Below are 6,512 nucleotides of genomic sequence, written 5' to 3'. Positions count from 1 at the left end.
TGAATTTCTTCTCCTTCTCCTTATTCTCCAAGAGCTGAGTGACCTTGGGCGACCTCCAGCAAGCAGAAGCTGAGCAAGGCCAATCTCAGGCGTGGTCGGTTGCCCCTCCCTCTTCGCCTGCTGCTTATGCTGTGTAGACAACGCCTGCCACCGCGCCAGATCACAACAGGATGCACACAACTCTTCTGCGGTATCACCAACCCTGACCACATCCGGATTTAATGAGGGGTTGGAACACGATGACACCCTCCGTGATTATATTCATTTTCCTCTTCCTTTTGTATTGCATATTTACACCACTAAAACTAACCACAGCGATTTGTGGGAGTTCTTTGTTTGGCTCGGTGGTTTCCAACGCTCGTTAATAAAGGATCCACAACAGCTTGTCTGGCAGTACTACGAATTAACACAGTTTTTGTTAAATCAAACAAGTACACTCTGTCCTCGATTTTATCTTCAAAATGATAGTACGCTTTTCTCGACGAAGTTACTTTTCGATAGAGACTATCAGTTTCTTCTTTTTCTTCTTCTCTACTCTTTCGTGCACGTCATCTCTGTTCATTCCATTTAAACATATAACATAGGTACTATATTTCCTATTTAGCACAGAGGACATCTGAGAGGATACGCTCATCTTAAACTTACCTGGAATAGTGATACATAGACCACGTCCTTGCCGAGTAATTTTATAATAATAATAATAATAATAATAATAATAATAATAATAATAATAATAATAGCCCACCTGGTGGTCATGATCGTTAAGGCGTTAAAATCTAAACGGTATGAGACCGTGGTTAGCCGGTTCGAGTCCCGTTGGTGGAAACATTTTCACGATCAGAATGTTTGCCGGCAGGGTAGGGGAGGTGGTGGAATACAATTTTCTATCACTAGACTGCATGCCAAAAGACTGGATTAAATTATAAACCTCTCCGCAGTTTTCATATGGAATGGGGGCATATGACGCTGTTGATGGTGATTCGTCCGTCGGATGGCGACGTTAAACCTTGAGCAGACCCCTTGGTGCTATTTGACAGGAGGAGGCTATGTGCCGGGAACGGGTTTCACCCTCTCCCTTCCTATTAGCATATATCACGTCATTCATTTCATCTCATTAACTCCTCTGAGGAGGTTGGTATCGGGAAGGGCATCCGATTATAAAAACCCGCCACGACTGATTCATCTCACTTCATACCCGACCCCGTGTTGGACAAACAAACAAATAAATAATAATAATAATAATAATAATAATAATAATAATAATAATAATAATAATAATAATAATAATAATAATAATAATAGGCTAATTAGTAGTACGTCCCACCGAGTACATTTTACGGGATTTCGGAGACACCGAGATGCCGGAATTCTGTCCCACAGGAGTTAAGTTACCTATCAGTAAATTTACAGACACGAGACTGACGAATTTGAGCACCTTGAAATACCATCAGATTGAGATGGGATCGAACCCGTCAACTTGAACTCGGAAAGCCAGCGTTCTACCGTCTGAGCTATTCGTCCACGCTGAGCAATTGGGATCCGCTGCACTGTTCATGTAGCTGTAAGCTTTAATTCGGAATACAGTGAATCGAACCCCATTTCGCCAACCAAGATGATGACATCGTGGTTTCCAGTTTTCATATTAAGGACGTAGCTGCTCTATCCAGATCCTAGCGTTTTCGTTCACATAATGTCCCCGAAAGCCTACAGGTGTTAATGCGACGTTCAAGAAAAAATTGAAACATGAAACTTCCTTACTTGCTTCAAATTTTTTACAATAGTTTCCGGGGTAACCCTCCAATCAGCTTTTGTATTGTTTGTCCAAGCAGTTTTTCTGAATTTTTGCCAGTTTCTGTGTCTCCCCGTTTCGATCCTTACGAGTAGGTCTATCCTTTTCTTAAATTACTCTTCACCGTCTATTACGGTGTATTCATGTTATTAGTACGACCAGGGACTGATACTGGCAGATTTCAGGTGACTCAAAACATTTAAGCTCTGAACGGTTTGACGAGTATCCTTAGACTTCCGATACAGTTTTGAATCCTTCCGTTGGTCATATTTGTAATTGTTTATTATTATTTCTCTACCAGAAATAACGCAAAATTCCAGATTTTACCTTTCTAAAGCTAGGAAAAATATTTCCCAGTCCTACTCTGTCGATTTTTCAGTACACAATTCGGAAAAGACATTACAATAATATGGCGTATACGACTGTATTTATGACTAAAGTAAGCTTAAGCGGCTAATGAACATAATGTACCAATCCACTAAATTAAAATGTCACCGGAGAGTTGGCCATGCGGTTAGGGTCGCGTGGCTGTGAGCTTGCATCCGGGAGATAGTGGGTTCGAATCCCTCTGTCGGCAGCCCTGAAGATGGGTTTCCGTGGTTTTCCATTTTCACACCAGGCAAATGCTGGGGCTGTACCTTAATTAAGGCCACGGCCGCTTCCTTCAACTTCCTAGGCCGTTCCTATTCCATCGTCGCCATAAGACCTATCTGTGTCGGTGCGACGTAAAGCAAGTAGCAAAAAAAAAAAAAAAAAAGCCATTAGCAAAAAAAATTAAATTAGAATGCCCTTATAACAAAAATCATATTCCTTGATGAAAAATATCTTAATTTAGCGGGCTGTGGTAACACGTTGTAATTTTGATGACTAATTCTGAGGATGTATAGATATTCTGTTTCCAGATAATATTGTGAATGGTTTACCTTAAATGTGTTACAGTATGAATTTTAATGCATTTGTTTGAAAGTTAGTCGTGGAGGATGTTAACTCGATTGAATTTCGTTTGTTACAAAGTTGACTAAACATTTCTGACTACAATAATGATAACTTTCCTGGCGTAGGAAAGGGGTTACCGTATTCAACAAGGCGGTTCCTCCAGGGTGAGGCCCTTAGCATTACACTTCGCTTGGGTTTACCCCTGCGAATACTCCAAATGTGGGTATCTCGGGCGCGTAATTTTCGGTATAATATAGATTCGGCCTCTCTGTTCACTACTATATTGGTCCTCTGTTTATTATATGGGTAGGTTGGCTCCTTAAAATGTTTATGTATTTATAAATACCGAGCTCTTGAGAGATCTTGTACCCTATGTTGTTGGATAATTAGACTCATACCGCATTAACCTGATCGTTTACAACGTGTACGTAAAACCAATCCATGTTGTTCCCAAATTTGCATATGGAAGATTTCATTGAAAACTTAGCCCAGGTGTCGGAATTCTTCATATTCTTCTTCTTCAAGTGCCGTATTCATTTAGAGATGTTGGTAATCATGTTGGCTACGTCACCCTATTGATGGCTGATCTGAAGAGAGCAGCTGAGGAAAGTTCGAACCAGTGACATAGGTTTCCCAGCCACGAGATCCTTCTTATGCCTGGGCCACCTCTTCCACATATATCTTTCCCTACAGAATGATATGGAGTAGACGATACTTCACAGGGTGTCGCATCACAGGAGCGAAGTAGGCGAGTTTCCGGGATTTGATGGTGTATTTAATCTTCCGCACCTTTCCCATCCGTATCAAAACATCTTCGTTTCGAATCTGATCTACCCAACTGATCCGTAACATACGGTGATAGTACCACATCTCGAATGGCTCAAGTTTTTTCAAAGAAGCGAACAAATGAAGAGACGTAGCAACGAAGAAGACGTATTCTGAGATTCAGATTGAGGTCGCAGCCTTTGAGGACTGTCTGAAGCTTGAAAAAGGTGGTTCTCGCATTCTAAACAAGCGGCACTTCAACTTCCAGGGATTGTTACCAATCCTCACTGACTGAAGACCAAGGTAAGTTGTATTTACAGCTTCCTGGAAAGATGGAGAGGTCTTCCTGCCACCGGCATGCTCCGATCTTCCACCGGCTACTTTGCCAAGATCATGTATTTAGTCTCGTTGACATTCAGCCTCAATGAACTCCTTACACGACACCACAACGGGATCCAGTAGTCTCTGTAGTACTTCTGGATATCAGCAATCATAACGATGTCATCTGCACATCGAATGTTGTTGACTACCACTCCGTTGATGTTAAGGCTGTCTTCGATTTCATTGAGGGCTGTTCGTGAGATATGCTCCGAATAGCAATTAAAGATCAGAGGTGACAGCATACACACTTTTCTCACTCCCTTTACGTATAACTATAGCTGCTAAAATTCCCTATGGTTTGGATAACATGTTACATGTACCCTTCCTTGGAATCTCATTGGGCTCACACTGTGTGTGTGTGTGTGTGTGTGTGTATTGGCGTGAACTGGAGATCTCGTGTATAAACTACGAGGTACTGCTCACATATGACTTACTTCTTTTGAATATATAGTGCATAGTATAATTATTGAATATGTTTGAGGCCGTAAGCATCGTTCTCTTTCCCTACTTTTGGCAACACACGATGATACTGGAGATTGTTACTCTTGTCCTCATAACTTGTACATTTAATGTCTCGTGCTAACCTAGCGAGAGAAGTATATCCCCTTTAGTAAGTGTCAATGTATTGACCCAGACGACGTCCGAAGGTATCGTCAAAATTGAGCTGTGTTGGTTATAGTTATGGCAAAAAGAAGAACGCACTACAATACGCGTATGCATGATCTATTCCTATATTCTGTTTTCCCAGGAACATATGGTGTAATACGAACATAATGGACATGTGATCACTTTTAAATCTGTTTAACGAAGATAATCGCTACAACAAATTGTAGCATTCGTCAAAATTGAGCTATTTAATGATGAAGTACATATTAAGTTTGGAAATAAAAGTAAACCGGATGTGTGACTGCCCATAGGAGCCTTGGTCTGCCAAGACGTCTGCTGCTTAACCAGGGCCTGTAGTGCCATGTGTCAAGCGTGGTGATATTCTCAGTCTTACAGCTTGGCTTTTTTGCCCAGGAAGTTCGGAGAGATATGGTTAAAATTTGATGTCATTCTCACAGTAGTTAAAACGCCCCTATTTGTTGGTAATTTTGTGATTCAAAGAGGACTTTTATGATGGTTAATACTCCCACGGTTTTTTATGTCAGTGAAATGAATTAATCCGAAAGTTGCGTTGTTAAACTTTTGAAAAACTTACATACATACATACATACATACATACATACATACATACATACATACATACATACATACATACATACATACATACATACATACAAACATACAAACAAATATTACCATCCGGAGACTTCAATGCATGGGTAGACTATCAAATGGTCAGGTGGACCGTTTTAAATATTAAGCAAGTCTCTTTCAGTAGTTATCGATTTTATTAAGTCTATACTACTTAAAGATTTTAAACATATATTTAAATCTACACTAAGAGTGGCAGACCTTGATTTAGAAGGATTGGTTTCGGTGACCAAGTTATTAATTCACATCACACTTATGAGCATTTCAATGAGAAATACCTGGAGAGTAGCGTGTAGCGCCTACTTTCGACCGCGTAATGGAGGTAATGTAGCGTGATACAGACTTCACAACACACTGGAAGCTTTGGGGAGTCATGCTGGTCTATGACTTCTGCACAGCTTCTCATTATGCACGGAGAGTTGTCGCAAGAGAGTCCGGAGCGAGCACATTCCTCTCGGAAGCATCCCACTTGCGTTCATTAGGACTGAGGCTTGATGAATGGGAGCAAGGCAAGCGTCCTCATGTCCGTGGAGTGTTCAGAACGATCTGTCCACATTTCGGAAACTATAGGCTGGTGTATTGTCTTGATTTAGATACAGGTATTCTACAGTGTGCTCGTAGTGAACAATTGGGTGGACATGAACTGACAGCAGGTTCTTCTATTGATCGCCGGTGAGGAATATTGGCAGGTGTACCAGTGGCCTCGTTTGATCCCATGTGAACAGTCCCCATACGAGGGTACCACCACCACCGACCTGAACTCTACCCTGTTGGCAAGAGGACTATTTTGCCTCAAGTACTTGGTGAAGCATTTGTACCTCCATCGGCGTGTACCAAGTGGCACCTCAACTCATCTGCCCAGCTGACATTTTACCATGCTTCGGGTATCCTTCGCCCATGTCAATGTTTATGCTTTGTGATGTGCGGCGAGCAAATGTACGCCAGTAGGACGGTGACTTCTGAACCCCCATTGCGAGGAGACGTTTCTGGATGGCATGGCTGCTGACACTTCCCTGTTTTCCAGCACTGAATTTGCGAGTGATCTGATGCACTCCGGCGTGTATCCGCTCTTAGCATTCAAGTTAGCCGACGGAGGCAACACATTGCATACCATGGCACTTCACCCTGGCAGCGATGGTTTTGCCTGAATCCATCTTCTCAGGGTACATTCTTCACTCATATGACTTGGAAAGCCCTGTGCCTGCACGGCTTGGAAGATCGAATAGCGCATATTTACAGCACAGAAAATCATGATAGTACCATGACTCTCACGAGAACTTTGCCAAAATTGTAAGGATGTTACCAGTTCTATACAAAAGTACTGTACTCTTGAACACCGCGTAAGGCGTGTTGTGCAAACGGAATGAAAAATAAACCACTATCT

At 41.8% G+C, this 6,512-nt stretch overlaps 1 non-coding gene across 1 annotated transcript; it reads left to right on the top strand.

Annotated features, from left to right (window-relative positions):
- Nucleotides 1-2,833: 2,833 nt before the first annotated feature.
- LOC136876587 (U1 spliceosomal RNA) lies at nucleotides 2,834-2,998 on the top strand. Its single transcript, XR_011018514.1, has one exon. It is a non-coding gene; the product is annotated as a U1 spliceosomal RNA (small nuclear RNA).
- The last annotated feature ends 3,514 nt before the right edge of the window (nucleotides 2,999-6,512 follow it).

This window comes from Anabrus simplex, chromosome 6 (assembly GCF_040414725.1).
Source record: "Anabrus simplex isolate iqAnaSimp1 chromosome 6, ASM4041472v1, whole genome shotgun sequence".
Taxonomy (NCBI): Eukaryota; Metazoa; Arthropoda; class Insecta; order Orthoptera; family Tettigoniidae; genus Anabrus; species Anabrus simplex.
Note: the sequence above shows the minus strand (reverse complement) of the source record. Positions and strands in the feature narration are given on the sequence as shown.